A 15,551-nucleotide genomic window follows, 5' to 3' on the forward strand; every position below is an offset into this window, starting at 1 on the left:
GAATGAAACTTTGCTGGCTTGCATTGTGAGACAAGTTCTTATCTCTTGGCAGGACACCACAGAGCCGAGATTGCTCCAGTGAAGCCAAGCCTATTTCAGATATGCTGAGACATTAGAGGTGTGATTAAATACAATCAGACCCTTGATTTTCAACAAATGTTGGACAGTGGAATGCATAATAAAAGTGCTAATTATCACTGATTTACTTATCACCCTGGTTTTAAGGAAGAGTGTAATTTTGTGGTACATTTCACATCAGTTGCCAATTACCTAAAGGTCAACTCACAAAAAATGGTCTACTGTGAGAACACTTGATCTGGAAAGAAAAGTATGTACTCTACTCTTCCTAGTTGCGATTATTTTCTTTAACTTAAAGCTCATGATCACAAACCAAGGCAAACATAGAATGAAGCTGGATACCAACATGTGGCTATAATTTCTGCACATTCTGAAAGATTTTACTCAGGGCCCCTAATATTTAAATTAGTCACTGTGCATTTTCTCATTCCCTTTGAAATATTGGCAGTGGGTGGGTGGAGAGGTATATTTGCTTTCAACTGTATTCTTCAATAATTTATTGGGGGAGGGGGAGAGGGAAGTCTGGTGAATTCAACAAAATTCATATAAGTAATAATAATAATAATGCTTTTCTCTTCTCTTGATTTTGATTGTATATTTTTTTTTATTCTTATTAAAACAAAACAATTATTTGACAATCACCTTAACAAAGAATAAGATGATTGTAGAAAGGCAAGAGTGTTATATGCACACTATGTGCAATGTTGGTGGAAAGGAAGGAGCCTCAAATATTAGCTCCAGCTAGTCCTGAAGAAGTTAGTTTTCTTCCGTATTCCTGTTCACTCTCTGAAGGTAGCAGTATGAGCCATGATGTTAGTTGATTAAGTAAGGTTTGCTGGTCTCTTTTTGCTTTCTAGGTCTCCGGTTTATCCCAAGACAGTTTTCTCCCTGTCTTAAACTTTGCTGTAAAAATCAAATGAGAATTGCAGTTCAGTGGAGGTTGGCAAGTCATGGGCCACAATTTTACTAATTGTCAGATTCCTAGGGATGAAAATTCAACTGATCCAGAAGGAAGTTTAAATCCTAATGACCATCATATCACCTGAGCCAAGACAAATCCACATAATTTCTTTTTCTGTTTTCACAATGGATAATGCAATTCTCCTAATAACTAAGGCTTTGACTTAAAGAATGCTTTTCTGTAGCCTCTGAAGTTTCTTTTCTAGATTTCTGAAGGCTTCAGTTCATCATAGATTGGTGACGGAAAATACCATTCTTGTTTAGAGTTTAAAATGAACTCTCCAAGGTCCTGATATGATCAGTCCTCCTTCTACTTCATTTACATTTTGTGATTAAAGGTTTTTCTCTCTCTCTCTCTCTCCTTTTCTCCACCCAACATTGGCCAATCTCAAAATTGTGGGTAAAATCCTAGGGCTGTAAATTAGACTAGAAAATTGAAAAACATCACAGAAAAAAAAGCTGGGGCAAAAGTGAAACATGTGGGAAAAAATGAGATATACAAAAATTATCACGTCAATTAATACTTAGTTGGGTAACCTTTAGCATGATTTATGGCCTTGCAACATCTTCCCATGGAGTGAACCAAGTCTTTTAGTTCTGCAGCTGTTATAATGTGAAACCAAGATTGATTGAATGATTGCTTCTATTAACTGGGTTTTATTGCTGGGTCGCTTCTGACTAACAAGTTTCTTTAGTTGGCTCCATAGATTTTCATTTGGGTTAAGGTCTGGGCTATTCCTAGGCCATTCCAGCAGTGGAATATGATTATCTTGAAACTCCCCCCAAAAGTGGTGTTATTAGCCAACAAACCTCAAAAATACATTTTTCCCAAAAAAAGGTTTCCATAATTTTGGCCACTACTGTAAATGGTTAAATTAATTTTTTGATTAAGAAGGAAACTACAACTAACTTTATAAAAGATTAGAAACCATATATAGACTTTTTTCTAAAAAGGGTGAGGATGAATTGCTGATTTGGGGGTTTATATATTTATTGATTTGAAAGGTTTGTTTATGGGAGGAAGGGAATTATGATATGTAATATGGGATAATGGACATGGTGATTATTTTTAATTACTGCAAAGATTGGAAGTCACTTGATATATATTTTTCTTTTTCATTCTCTAATGTTATTCTTCACTTTTTCTTTTATCATTTTATAATCTTTTTCTATTTTTTATGTTCCTGTCATTTTTTAAAAAATCTTTACAAAATCTTCCTTTTATAAAAAAATAAAATAAAAATATTTGGGGGATTCTGTTCCAGTCTGTACTGTCAGACTTTCTCCTTTCTAATTATATCAATATATATTTGGCTTGCATATGAATATTATTTAATTCTCATGTGTGTCGGTCATTATTTGCAGTCACACAGACTAAGGAAAAATACCTATATTTTTTTAAGCTTAATTAAATTATCTCAAATTAGAAGTGTTCTCATGCTAACATTCTGAGTTTAAAAAAACTATTAAATCAGCATATTGTCTTTAATTTTAGGACTATGTCCTGAAATAGATGAAGTAATATAATCAAAGAAAAGTATCTAGTATACTAGATACAAGCTTTCCCTTCAGGCTTCCTACATTTCCCCCCACCCCCAAAATTGAATACCGTATTGCCAGTTAACCATAGGAAAGACAGAAAGAATGCAACAGAGATTATGAGGGTCAGCAACACAATGCTCATAATATTCCTGATTTCCATTGAAATGTATCCCTTGATAAAAACAATCAGCAATCGTACAAACGTTTAAAATGTATTCATTTATTTTATTTTATTTTATTTTTTAAAAAAGGTAAAATATGATGAGATCATCGAATCTCAATTGTCAATATTGTGATGAAAGATCATGCAACTTTAAGGCAAGACAATCAAAGTCTCATAAGATTTCAGGATGCACCCCCTCCCATTGAAGGAAAGTTTTCTGATTCCTTTTGTTTTGTTCAGCCACTGCATATTGTTCCTTATTTCATTCTGTGTAGTGGAACTGAATGTGTCTTTAGAGAAAAAAGAAAAAAGCAACTTAATTTTTACCATTTTGATTATAAATGTAAAAGAAAAAATATTGCACAGGATTCACAGAACAGCATTTTCCATGAAATATTAGTACAGCACCATACCAAAGCAATGTAGTCTCATCTTGCCTGCATCTAATTAATTAGCAACAGACTGAAGCTAGGTAGCTACATGGAGAGTTTTTTTCCAGTGGCTATAATTTGATTATTATCGTTGTTACTGTTCATGGACACTTACACGAATGATATGTAATAAAACTTACATATAGCTATCCATGATATCTAGCCCAAGTGAGAGAAGGATGGCTTGACCATGCGAGTGTATGGACATGTATATGTATGTATGTATATACATACATATATATATATATATATATATATATATATATATATATATATATACAGTATATACTGAGCTGAGATAAAACTGATACATAGAGAAAATGGGCATGAATGAGATATTTACTGCATATTTACCTTGGGTAAAATTTGCCCTCTACTTTCACGGAGATCAAGTGCAGAGTAGATGACTTATATACCTTTTCTTCAGCTAGATTTAGAATTATCCCTTTCTAAATTGCAATTTTTAATTTTCTGTCAGAGTACCTCAAGGGAAGGACACCATACATTTAAAAAGACATCTGAGAAACATTTTTCATTCCCTCTTGTGAGATTTTAAATGGAAAAATATAAATCCCACTTATTTCAAAGGTACAAGTAAGTATGTTTAAATTCTTCCTGTCGAATTGTTGGAATTGTAAAGTAATTCAACCCTCGTAGCATTGGCCTATTGAACATTTAAACAAGCTTTATCTAAAAGGGATTCCTTCCTAATTTAAATAAATTAGCAGGTTTATTTTCCATTGTATAATATTTAAAAGCATAGTTTTTGCAAAATTCCATAAAGTAACTTACCTTCAGAATCACTAAATAGGGAGCTGGTCACAAGTTTGGGGGGGGGGAATCTGTGTAAAGATGAATTCTGATTTCAGTATAAATGATTTAAGCATTTGCTTAGTGTTCCACTGAAATTATGATAACTTAAATTTGGTTGTATTGTGCCCATTTGTTCAGATCTTGTACATATAACACTTTTGACTGCAGCCATAAATCAAAATCTTCTACAAAAGATTTGAGTCTGTACACTACTAAAATAACATTTTTGAACCATAATTTGTCCTTAAAACTGGACAACAAACAGATAATTCAGCTGTGTTTCAAATAGACCATGATTAGATTCATTCATTTTTGAAGGACAGTCACTTCGATATAAATCGTAAGGTATGTCATAAGAAGGTTGCTAGATGGATGAGACTCCATCACCAAAATATTACACTTCAGAGGATATGTCTAACAGTCTGAAGTATGAGAACATCAAAACTTGAAAAAATAAAAAAGTCAAGCAACTTGCTTCACACCCAGGAAATTGTAATAATGAAACTAGTATGTTTCTCCCATGACCTTTTTTTTTCTGCCATGTCCTATGAGATTGCCCTCATCTCATCCTCAAACTATGCCTGAGGGAACTAAAAGCCATCCTTACCTGTTCTAGTATTAAAGTACTGTTTGCCCCCCTTCTGCAGGCAAAAATCATGGTAGTTTTACCACCAATATAGTCTGATACATTTCACATCTACTAAGTTACCCATAGAGAAGGAAATCAGAATATGTTAACCATGTTTCACTGGTTTGGGTTTCACCCACCTTCTCTAGACTATAAGCATTGAATTTCATACTGGTTTCAATAGTGGAAATTCATTTTTTTTTTCTCTTCAAATCAGATTTTCTCTCCTTGAATCTAATTGGTCCTAAATTTGATTTCTGACTGGAAACTAGGACTGGTCCAAATAGCTGGCTGTGCAGTTAATGGAGAAAGTCTCTTTACCACTTTATAGCATCCACATACCTGTAGGATATTCTTCAGGCTGCTCTTGAAGATTAGTTTACTACTCTTTCATAAAAGTGCTAAACCCATATCCAAATATAGAGGTGACAGATGTGAAGATGGTGTGGTAAATTGGCAGCATGATAGTTCTCTCTCTCCCTCCCTCCCTCCCTCCCCCCCCCTCTCTCTCTCACACACACACAATTGTCATCTATTTGGGATGATGCAAATCTCTGAGTTGGGGATCATTTTAAGACCTGGTGGGCAAAGGGTTTCCTCCCCACTCCATCAGCTGCCACACTTAGAGGCACGTTCTGACACAGCAGGCAAAGTGGGGAGTTAGAGGAGAATTTTGACAGGTAACTAAGCAGCAATACTGTGATTGACAGATGGTTTTCACATTAGTTGATCATATTGATAAGTGTGTGCGGGGGGGGGGGGGTTGCATGGGAAATGAACACACTATTTTCCAGTTGCAAATCAGAACAAGATTGACTGGGAACGGCAATACCTGTTTATTTTATTTCTTTGTTGGCTCACAGATTGGAGAGTTATGTTCAGTGGTGGGATTCAAATAATTCTTGCCCTAATGACTGGCTGGGTGGGTGTGGCCATGGTGGGCATGGCCAGGGGTCATGACAGGCTGCACTAGGCCTTCTGCACCCCCCTGGGAGCAAAAATGGGCTGCAGGGGGGTTACGTTGCTCTCCTCTGCACCCCATTTTGGGCCTAGTAGGCCTCCCTGAAGCTTCCTGGGAGTGAAAATGGGCCACGGGAGGTGCCGCACCCCCCCACCCCATTTTGGGTCTAGGAGGCCTCCGTGAAGCCTCCTGGAAGAAAAAATGGGCCACAGGGGGCACATCCCCCCTTGCACTCCATTTTGGGCCTAGGAGGCCTCCCTGCAGTTACCTGGGAGCCAAAATGGGGCATGTGGAGACTCCTGGAAGGGGCAGGGAGGGGCGGAGCCAGCCAGCAATTTAACTACCAGTTCACCCGAACCGGCCCGAATCGGCTGAAATCCCTCCACTGGTTATGTTGAAGTGTCCTTAGATCCTTAGTTCTGTTTCCAGTATGAAATGATTATATTCATGGATATGACAACAATGCCTAACTAACAGATGTGGTACTTCATGGAAGTGAATGGGTAAGATGACATACCCAGGAGTTTTATGTGCAGAACTTAAGGTATGGACTAATGTGCTCAGGATGCGAGTCCTCACTAAAAGATATCTTAATTTGTGGAAAAAGTAGGAGAGAGTAAGAGACAGTATGAATTTAAACACATCCCCATTGCAACCCTAAACCTAACCTAATCCTAACCCTAATGCTAACTCTATAAAAACCCACTCCCCACGCATTCTAGCCAGACCAGGTCTATACATTTCTAAGGTAAGCTCTGAAGTGTCAGATGTTCCAATTAAGCCCTAACTAGGGATTCTGAAACATATTAAATTTTATTAAAATGGTTTCCTTTGTAAAAACATGCTTGAAAAAAAAAGGTTTACTTATATATTTAATTCTTCTTTTTTTCAAATGACTTGTTAGTAGTCCAAAATGTCATCACATCACAAATTATGGTGATATTGTCAGTTCTTTGAGGTAGATCAGCTAGGAAATAGACGGTGCAAGGATTATAGTAATGGTACTTTGCCATTATAAAGTGGTAAAGTACCATTGCTATAATCTTTCCACTGTCTATTGTAAAGTATAATAATAAAATCTTGAGATCTTGCCAGAATTGTCTTCTGCCTTTGGCCCTGTTACCATGCAGAATGTAGGCAGAGTTAGTCTGCATTTGTTTCTTATGCCTTCCCCTTTCCCAGCACTGAGTTGTATTTTATTTTTCCCTTAACTATTCCTGCATAACTTCATTACTTCCATATTTTTCTATAGCTTTATAGAAACTGTAGACCAACATATTCATTTTTTGGTTGGCCAAAATAATATAAGTAGTAGTGAAGGCGATGGTGATGATAGTGACAATGTTGTTGTTTGTAATTGCTGTTCTTACTAAGACCTATAAGGTAAGTCAGTAATATTAGCCCTAATTTTTGAAGAATGGAAAGTCTGATTGTAAGACAACGACTTTCCTATGACCATAAACTCATGGCAGTCCCAAAGGTTCTTTTTTTTTTTCAAGAGGTAACTGGATAGTCAGAGCTGAAGAAGCTTCTTGGATTTATTTTTATTTTATTTTATTTTATTTTATTTTATTTTATTATTTTATTAAATTTCTATACCGCCCTTCTCCCAAAGGACTCAGGATGGTGTACAGCCAGAAATAAAACCATGACAGTAGAAAAATTAAAAACAAGTTAAAACAATTAAATCAATTGGCCGAAGATTCTAATTGAGAAGCAAATAGTCTTCAAAGAAAAACCAGAAAGTCTAGTTGTCTCTTGGGGGAAAAAAAGCACCTTTGGGACAATCTTGACCTGGATGACTGAGAATCTCCATAGACATTTAAACTCATGGCAGTTGCAAAATTCATAATTGGAACTCCCAGTTCAAAGCTCTATAGCATGGAGTAACTATACTACAACCAATTCACCAGTCAGCTAAGATTCATTTGTCCTGCTAGAGAAGAAATAGAATACAGGTGACTTTGAATTGTCTCTGGGATACTATGGAAAATCAGAGAAAAATCTTGTTAGTCTAAAGAAACTTGATTTATATAAAGAGGGGAGATCTTATTAGAGGCTTAGTTTATCAAAGGAAGCATGATATGAGAAAATGTTCTTAGTTGGATTATTCAAATAATAAGATTAGCAATAATCATTTAAAGATGACAGCAGCATAATTCCAGAGTTGATACAGTCACTCTTTTATCACTGTTTTCTTTCATTGTGATTCTTCCGAGTTAATTCTGGCCATTCATAGTGGGGAGTTTTATTGGGCTACCTACAACATTCAACCCTGAATCAACATGTACTCCTGTACTAAATTAATCTAGTTGAGTCATAGTTTTGTAGCTGACAAGGACTGGTGCCAAAGATGAAGGATTTTTGAGCCACACACACACACACAAAAATGTGTAACATATGGTAGAAAGAAAATTAAATGTTCTGGTCTAATGAGTCACACCTTCTGAAGATGTGGCATTTTCTTTATTGACAGGATTCCTAGAAACTTGCTATGGATTACTTTTTAAACTGTTTAACTGTTCAATAAAAATAAAATTGAAAAAAAGTTCTTACTTTTATTGTGCTGTCCCAAACAAGTCAAACAACATATGATGCATACATATGAACCAATGGCATACTTTGAGCTTTCTATCAATTGTAGTACAGTTGGACCTCGTTAATAGTATGGATAATATTCCATCATGTAACTATAGAGAATGAACCACAGAGAATGAGTAACTTGCACCATGAGATGGGCGGCATATAAATTTGATGAAATAAACTGAGTTCATTAAAGATAAAGTTCCAGAGCCCCAGAAAAACAACAATGGTTAACAAACCTAGATGGATAAAACAGACACAAATATTCTTGATAAATACCGTATTTTCCGGCGTATAAGACGACTGGGCATATAAGACGACCCCCTACTTTTCCTGTTAAAATATAGGGTTTGGGCTATACTCGCTGTATAAGACTACCCCTCTTCCAACGTACACCAAATAAAAATTAAAAAACATCAGATTTAATTTCAATATGGTAATTTTAATTCAAATGCTTATGACATGCAGGTACTTAGCAGGAAAACTGTCACTTATAAACATAAGACTGTTTGTCATCAAACATGTAAACATAAAACAGTGCAATTGGATTAAACTTTTCCTAATTCACTCTAAAACTGAAAGGAAGGATAAGACAATAAACCCATGGGAGCTGCCATGCTGTTTGTTTTCTTAACAGAACCGGTACAGATACCTACGAGCAGGCTGCCCATCTGTCAAGGTAATGGGCCATGTGTAGCGGCAAGAGGGCTATTTCATACCAGGTTTTTTTCCTGTCACCCTGTCCTGTCACCCATGCAGCCTTGAGGAGATCGGCACAGCTTCCTCTCAATGTTGTCGGAAGCTGTGCCGATCTCATCAAGGCTGCATGCCGCTCAATGCTGGACCCAGCTGGTTGCTGCGCGGAGCTTCCCCCACCGTCCGACTTCCCCAGACAGCTGGGGCTCGCCATCACTGGGGGTCTGGGGAAGTTGGAGCATCGGTAATATCCACCTGGATGCCTGGGATGGTGGGGGAAGCTCTGTGCAGCAACCAGCTTGGTCCAGCATTCAGCGGCATTCAGCCTTGACGAGATCGGCACAGCTTCCCGAATGTGAGTTGCCGGTGCTGACTGATGACGCTACGGGAGTGCCGACAACATTAAGGGGAAGCTGTGCTGATCTCGTCAAGGCTGCATGCCGCTGAATGCTGGACCCAGCTGGTTGCTGCGTGGACTTCCCCCACCATCTCTACCTGAATCTGAGTTGCTGGCGCTGACTGATGTTGTCAGATTCGGGTTAAAAATCTCTAGCAATGACTAGAGATGGTAGTAGCCACTCTTACCGCTTCCGTCAGTCTGTCAAACCAACCCAGGTAGGCTTATACCCGGCTTATAAGATGACCCTCGACTTTTGAGAAGGTTTTCCTGTGTTAAAAAGTCATCTTATACACTGGAAAATACGGTAATATAGAATGAAAATGAGACACAGTGGAGCATTCATCTTCTTTCTACACTTGCAAAAAGTATCAGTGTTACTTCCCATTGATTCTCTTGATTTGTTGTTACAAAGTAGCAGCTGATGGTGCTTACCTGGTCATGCGTTGCAGGTTTGTCCTTCTAGGATTGCAAAGCTCCATTCAGTTGTTTTTGTTCCTGGCTGATGCCCTCACACCCTTGGGGGATCAGGTTCAAGCATTTATCTCCCAAGGCTCTCCCTAGCTGATCTGCTGGATCTCAGACAGCTTCACCTTTCTTACACAAGGTATATCCTTCAGCAGATCTTTCTTTTGTGTCCTGTCCATTGGGGAGAAAGTATTGTGAGGAAAAGGATGACCAAGTAAAATGAGAGCGCTTGCACATATTTATGCATGCACAAAATGCCAGACAGATGGGAATCATATATATAGCTACTGATAAATTGTGTAAAATGGATACAAGTTTTGTTGATGCTTATACATCTGAGATATAGGAAAACATGGATAAGAGACTTCATATAAGAAGGCTCATCTGTATCTGAATCTGAGTGAAGACCTTAAAACCTTTTGATCGACTCACAAAACTTCAATTTCCTTTAAAAGGAGTCTGCTTCAAAACTGATTCAGAAGAGATGCTATACAGTGTACAGTAACCCAAATGCATCTTTTATGAATCCATGAAAGGTCTGCAATGACTCAACATCAAATAGGAATTATTTCTTTGGCATTTTAAAATTCAACCTATGTGTCCACTTTAGACTGACACTTCAAGATGCAGTAGGTTGCACCAATGTTATAAAAACTCAATATAATGACATTGTTTCGAAATATAGAATATTTTTGTCATAGTAGTTTCTCCAATAATTCAACAAACTCACATTGAATTCCATCATTGTAGTCTATACCCATTCTCTGTTCTGTGCTGTACTGAGAACAAATGAATTAAATTTGAATAATGTTGGTTGGTGTCTGGCATTAAATGTATGATTTGATGATGGATTTGCTATTGAATAAACACAAGAAGTACTATTCCTTGTTGGAAAGGCTTCTTTGGCATCAAAGGATACCATTTGGAAGGAGGGGTCAGTCTACAACAGTTTCAGAGTAAGAAGCCATTGAAAGATGAAGCAAGGTGGGTAAGGGCTAAGGTAGAGTGGCTAATGTATTTCAATGACATCAGATAGATCCCGTTTCTATTTCATCTGAGTAGAAACTTGGTGACTTCAGCCCAATCTACCTCATAGGTTTGTTGTAAAGAAATATAGGAGGATAGAGCACTATGTATGTGCCTTGAGTTCCTGAACAAAGATGGGGTATTGATACTTATGCATGTTCGTATGACAGGGAAGGAGCACATAAGCAATAAAAATATTCAGACCTTATTTCATGCACTTTAAAGTTGTTGCTTCTTTAAGAGCCATGTGATGAGTCAATTCCTTGCTCCTGGGTTGTGGAGGAAGCAAGGATTGCAAGATGGCTGGGAAACTGCAATGAAACAGTAAAAATGAAAATCACATGCTAGCAGCCCAGCAGCACAGGCACAGCCAGTAGCCCTGAATCAGCCATTACTTCCCCAAATTTTATTCTCTCAGGAGATATGGGTCTTGAATTTTGGATAGCTTTTTTAAGTTAGCCCATTTGAGCTACTTTGATTCAAAAATTCTTGCCCTAGGAAGCACCATTTTGCCCAGATAAAGAGCACAATAGCAAGAATTTTAGTGATGATGATGGATGAGATAGATGATAGATAGATAGATAGATAGATAGATAGATAGATAGATAGATAGATAGATAGATGATAGATAGTTAGATAGATAGACAGACAGACAGACAGACAGACAGACAGACAGACAGACAGATAGATAATAGAAACAAAAACTCACACACATACACGTATACACATACACTTGGCCTGCCATTCAAGAATATATTCTCTTTCAAAAGTATGAGTGCATACATCACATCTGTTGTTGGGACCTCTTTGCCAACCTATTTTGGGTTGTGGGTGGAAAGTTTGTGAAATTTCTAAACAAGTGGAATGTTCATAAACACTCTAAGAATGTAGTGTCTACAGAAAGTCTTTTCTAGAGCTTTTAAAATCTGCATTATTATTATATTAGTCATTTGTAGAATATAATTTGCCTTCTTCCAACACAATAGAACACACCTCTTCTTCCTAAACTTGCATAGAAAGAGAAAGCTAATTGGGGTAGAAAAATGTTGATTCTATAGGACCTTATTGAACTGCTATGTATTAGCATAACCAAATATTCCAATAGGTCCTATTTTTTGAGATCAGTAGCAATAAAAACTGTAGGCGTTCTGCCTCTAGTGTGGAAAATGGGCAGCAACACAATATCCAAAGTCTCAGAAGGATTTAGATTTAGATTATACAAAACATCTGCTCTCTGAATGTGGACTATATGAATGTGCCCAGGAGGCAATTTTAACTAAGTTGCATTCACAACACACTGATTTCCTAGAGTTGTGAAGGTTAGGGATGGAAGAGACATTTATTCAGTTCAAATCTGAATCAAAACAAGCGGAATGTAAATTTATTTAATTTCACGTTGCCAACTTAATTCATGAGCCAACACAGAGCTAACTTCGGCATTTGAACTTCTTGGAATTTTCCAGTGCAGTCTGCCTACCAACAATAGTTTATGTTTGGGACAAATTTGCACAACAATGCATATATTCATGGGGATAATGTACAATAAAGCATTATATGAGAGAACGTTGTTTATTTTGCCTAACAGGCTTAATTTTTTTGCAAACAAAAATTCAGACATTTGGAGATATCTATACTTATTTATTTGTTTATTAAGCTTCTAGGCCACCCATGTCACCAAGACAATAAAAATATACGCAAATTTTAGCGCACATTCTGTTTAAAAATCATAGCAATTACATAGTGGCAGAGGAATTAAGATGAACTGAAGATATGATTGGAAAAATATAAGAAATGATGAGAATAAAACATATGAATTACCAGGAGCACTGTAACGATGTATTATGCCATATGGTCTACTTAATCAAGTTGTGGCCTATTTAATTCTAGTTATTGCTTCCTCTCTTTCCTTCCCTCTGCAATTACTATTTTTCTGCATATTTATACATTTGGCACCGTATTAAATGCATTCAGCAGAACTGTGATGAATGAAGAGGTAAGATCTGTAGGAAGGGCCATCTGCTTGCCTAAGGCAGCCTGGGAGAAGGAACACTTGCTGCATTGTTGTTGATAAAATGGCTGCTTGTAGCTGGGACTCAACTGTATTTTAATATAACAAAATAAATAGTTTAATTAACTTCTGAAGACATTGTATCTATTCCACCAATAGGAACTTCAGTATGAATTTGTATTTCAGCTCTGATGTTATAGTTTATAAACACAGAGATATTCAAGCATATTTTCCACATGCTTCTCTTTTGGGGTAAGTAACATTATGCAGTGTCAAAAAGATTTAAAAAACTGTAAGGCAAAGAAATTAAAGGCATGAGAAACAAAGAATGCTTGAGATATTGCTTTTAGTTGTTTAATCTTTGGAAGACTTCCTTGGTCTTCCCCACTAATGACCACATCTTAAAATGTCTCCATTTGTTTCCCATCCTTTTTAAACATTCTACTAAAATAACTAATTTCAACTTATCTCTCTAGTTTTACACTATTTTATATATAACATGCTGATTATCATCTATAAAGCCTTTCATGGCGTAAGCCTGGTTGTATGAGAGTTCTCTCTGAAAGAGCCAGATTGGTATACTAGTTAAGGCATCAGGCTATAAACCAGGAGACAATGAATTCTACTCCTGCCTTAGGCACTAAGCTAACTGGTGAACCTGGGCCATTCATTCTCTCTCAGCCCTAGGAAAAAGACAAGGGTTAAGCCACTTGCAAAATCTTGCTAAGAAAATTGCGGAGACTTGACTAGGTAGTTGCCAAGAGTCAACATTGACTAAAAGGAAGGAAGGAAGGAAGGAAGGAAGGAAGGAAGGAAGGAAGGAAGGAAGGAAGGAAGGAAGATTGGCTGTTTCTGCCTGTCTGATCAAACAGAATGGGTGCATTGCAGATCCTATAAATTAAAAAGTGTCCTGCATTCAAACCTACATATACAGATTCACATCCCTGCTCAATATACCTCTATCAATCACCACAATGATTCCTTATACTTTTATTCAAAAATACATTAAACAACCAAGGGACATCATACATCCTTGACTTGCTTCTTTTTTAGTGTTGAACCATTTGCTCAGCACTCCATTTTTTCTTAATAATGCTCTATCTCTGTCATCTACTGCTCTTTTCTAATTCAGCAACCACCTTACCTATTCACAGATCATTCCATAATTCAACCCCATTCACTTTCTTTAAATCAATAAACGTATAATAAGCTTTCTTTCTTTCTTACATTCCTACATTTCTCAGGACCTGCTGAAGAGCAAACATCTAATCTTTATACCCTCTGAACAGCGTGGCTCTTTCTGAATTTTTCTCATTGTTATTTCTCACATTGAGAAATTGGATCCAGATTCAACTCCCTTATAATTTTTGCATTCAGTTTTGTCAGTTTTGCTTTTGTATAGGGAATAATAATGACACTCCTCCATTCATCAGGAATAGTTGCAGTCTTCACATATATGTTAAATTTGTTGCATTTCACAGATATACCTAGATCCATATTTTAGTAATTTTCTTATAACCATCTATACCTTCAATCATACCATATTTCAATGTTCTCACAGTATTTATTTCTCCCTTTTAAATCCCCTTTTTTCTTAGAGACTTAACAGTTATACATTTTGCTACCATAATATATCATTATTACCATATAAATCTCAAAAATATTCCTGCCACCATTTCTTCACTTCAATTTCTTCTCAAATATTTTCATTATTTATAGTCACAGTTCCATTCATTCTGCTAGAAGCTCTTTAACCATCTTTATTCCATTTCAAACTAGCTTTTTTTAAAAAAAAAATCCATCAAAATCACTATATTTTGGCTGCTACTTTCAATCTTAATAAATCTTGCTTTCTTCTACTACATTCTTTGCAATTATCCATTTCAGTGAATATATTATTATATGGTAGCTCTTCTCTTACCTGCATTTTACCTTCACCCCTCTCTTTCAGGTTACCAATCCACTAAAATCATTTTTCTTATTTTGTATTAATGTAATTCTTCACATTTTTGAAAGGATTTGTTACATAATTCTTTTCATTCTATTTCAAATTGATTTGACATCCTTTTTCCTTAAGTCCACTGTCCATATACCTTGATGGTATCTAGATATCTTCTAATATTTGACTTCAAAACTTATGCCTTCTTGCAAACTTTCTATTTTTATTTTGTTTCTTTTATTCTTTCCTTTTCTTCAATGTTTACTTTTCCCCAAATTGACTTTTGTCACTACCAAAAAATTAGAACTTGCTACTATTCTTGTATCACAAACTCATTCTTTCAGGCTTCCAGCATAAACTATAACATCAGTCTTTTAATATTTATTTATTGTGTGACAAAGGATTGACATGCTTAAAACATGTATTTGAAGGGCATAAAACTTTTTCTAAGGAAGTATTTTCCAAATAATCATCCTTCTCATTCATTCCTGGGTTTCTGTATAGTTCAATCATTTTTTACTGTATGTATATTTTAGTCTCATTCCCATCCATTCATGTTACCAAACATTCTTCTCCTCTCCCTGAGATTGCATTCATTCAGAATGTTGCACAATTTTTCCCTAAAGCTGGTTCTTCTATTATCACAATTCAGTGGAGTAAAACACACAACTCTCATATATCTATGGAGCCCTACTTTGATATCATCCCCCACAACTTGGATTACACTGATTCATACTATCTGAAATATATTTTAGTCCTTTATTCATAATTAAACCTACATTATCACTTTCCTGAATGTTTTCATCCGTTTGACTCCACAAGATCAAATCATCTCTATTAAGATCTAGCATGCCTTTC

The sequence above is a fragment of the Pituophis catenifer genome, unplaced genomic scaffold, assembly GCF_029215685.1.
Source record: "Pituophis catenifer annectens isolate HBS135680 unplaced genomic scaffold, rPitCat1.0.hap2 SCAF_1, whole genome shotgun sequence".
In the NCBI taxonomy this organism is placed as follows: domain Eukaryota; kingdom Metazoa; phylum Chordata; class Lepidosauria; order Squamata; family Colubridae; genus Pituophis; species Pituophis catenifer.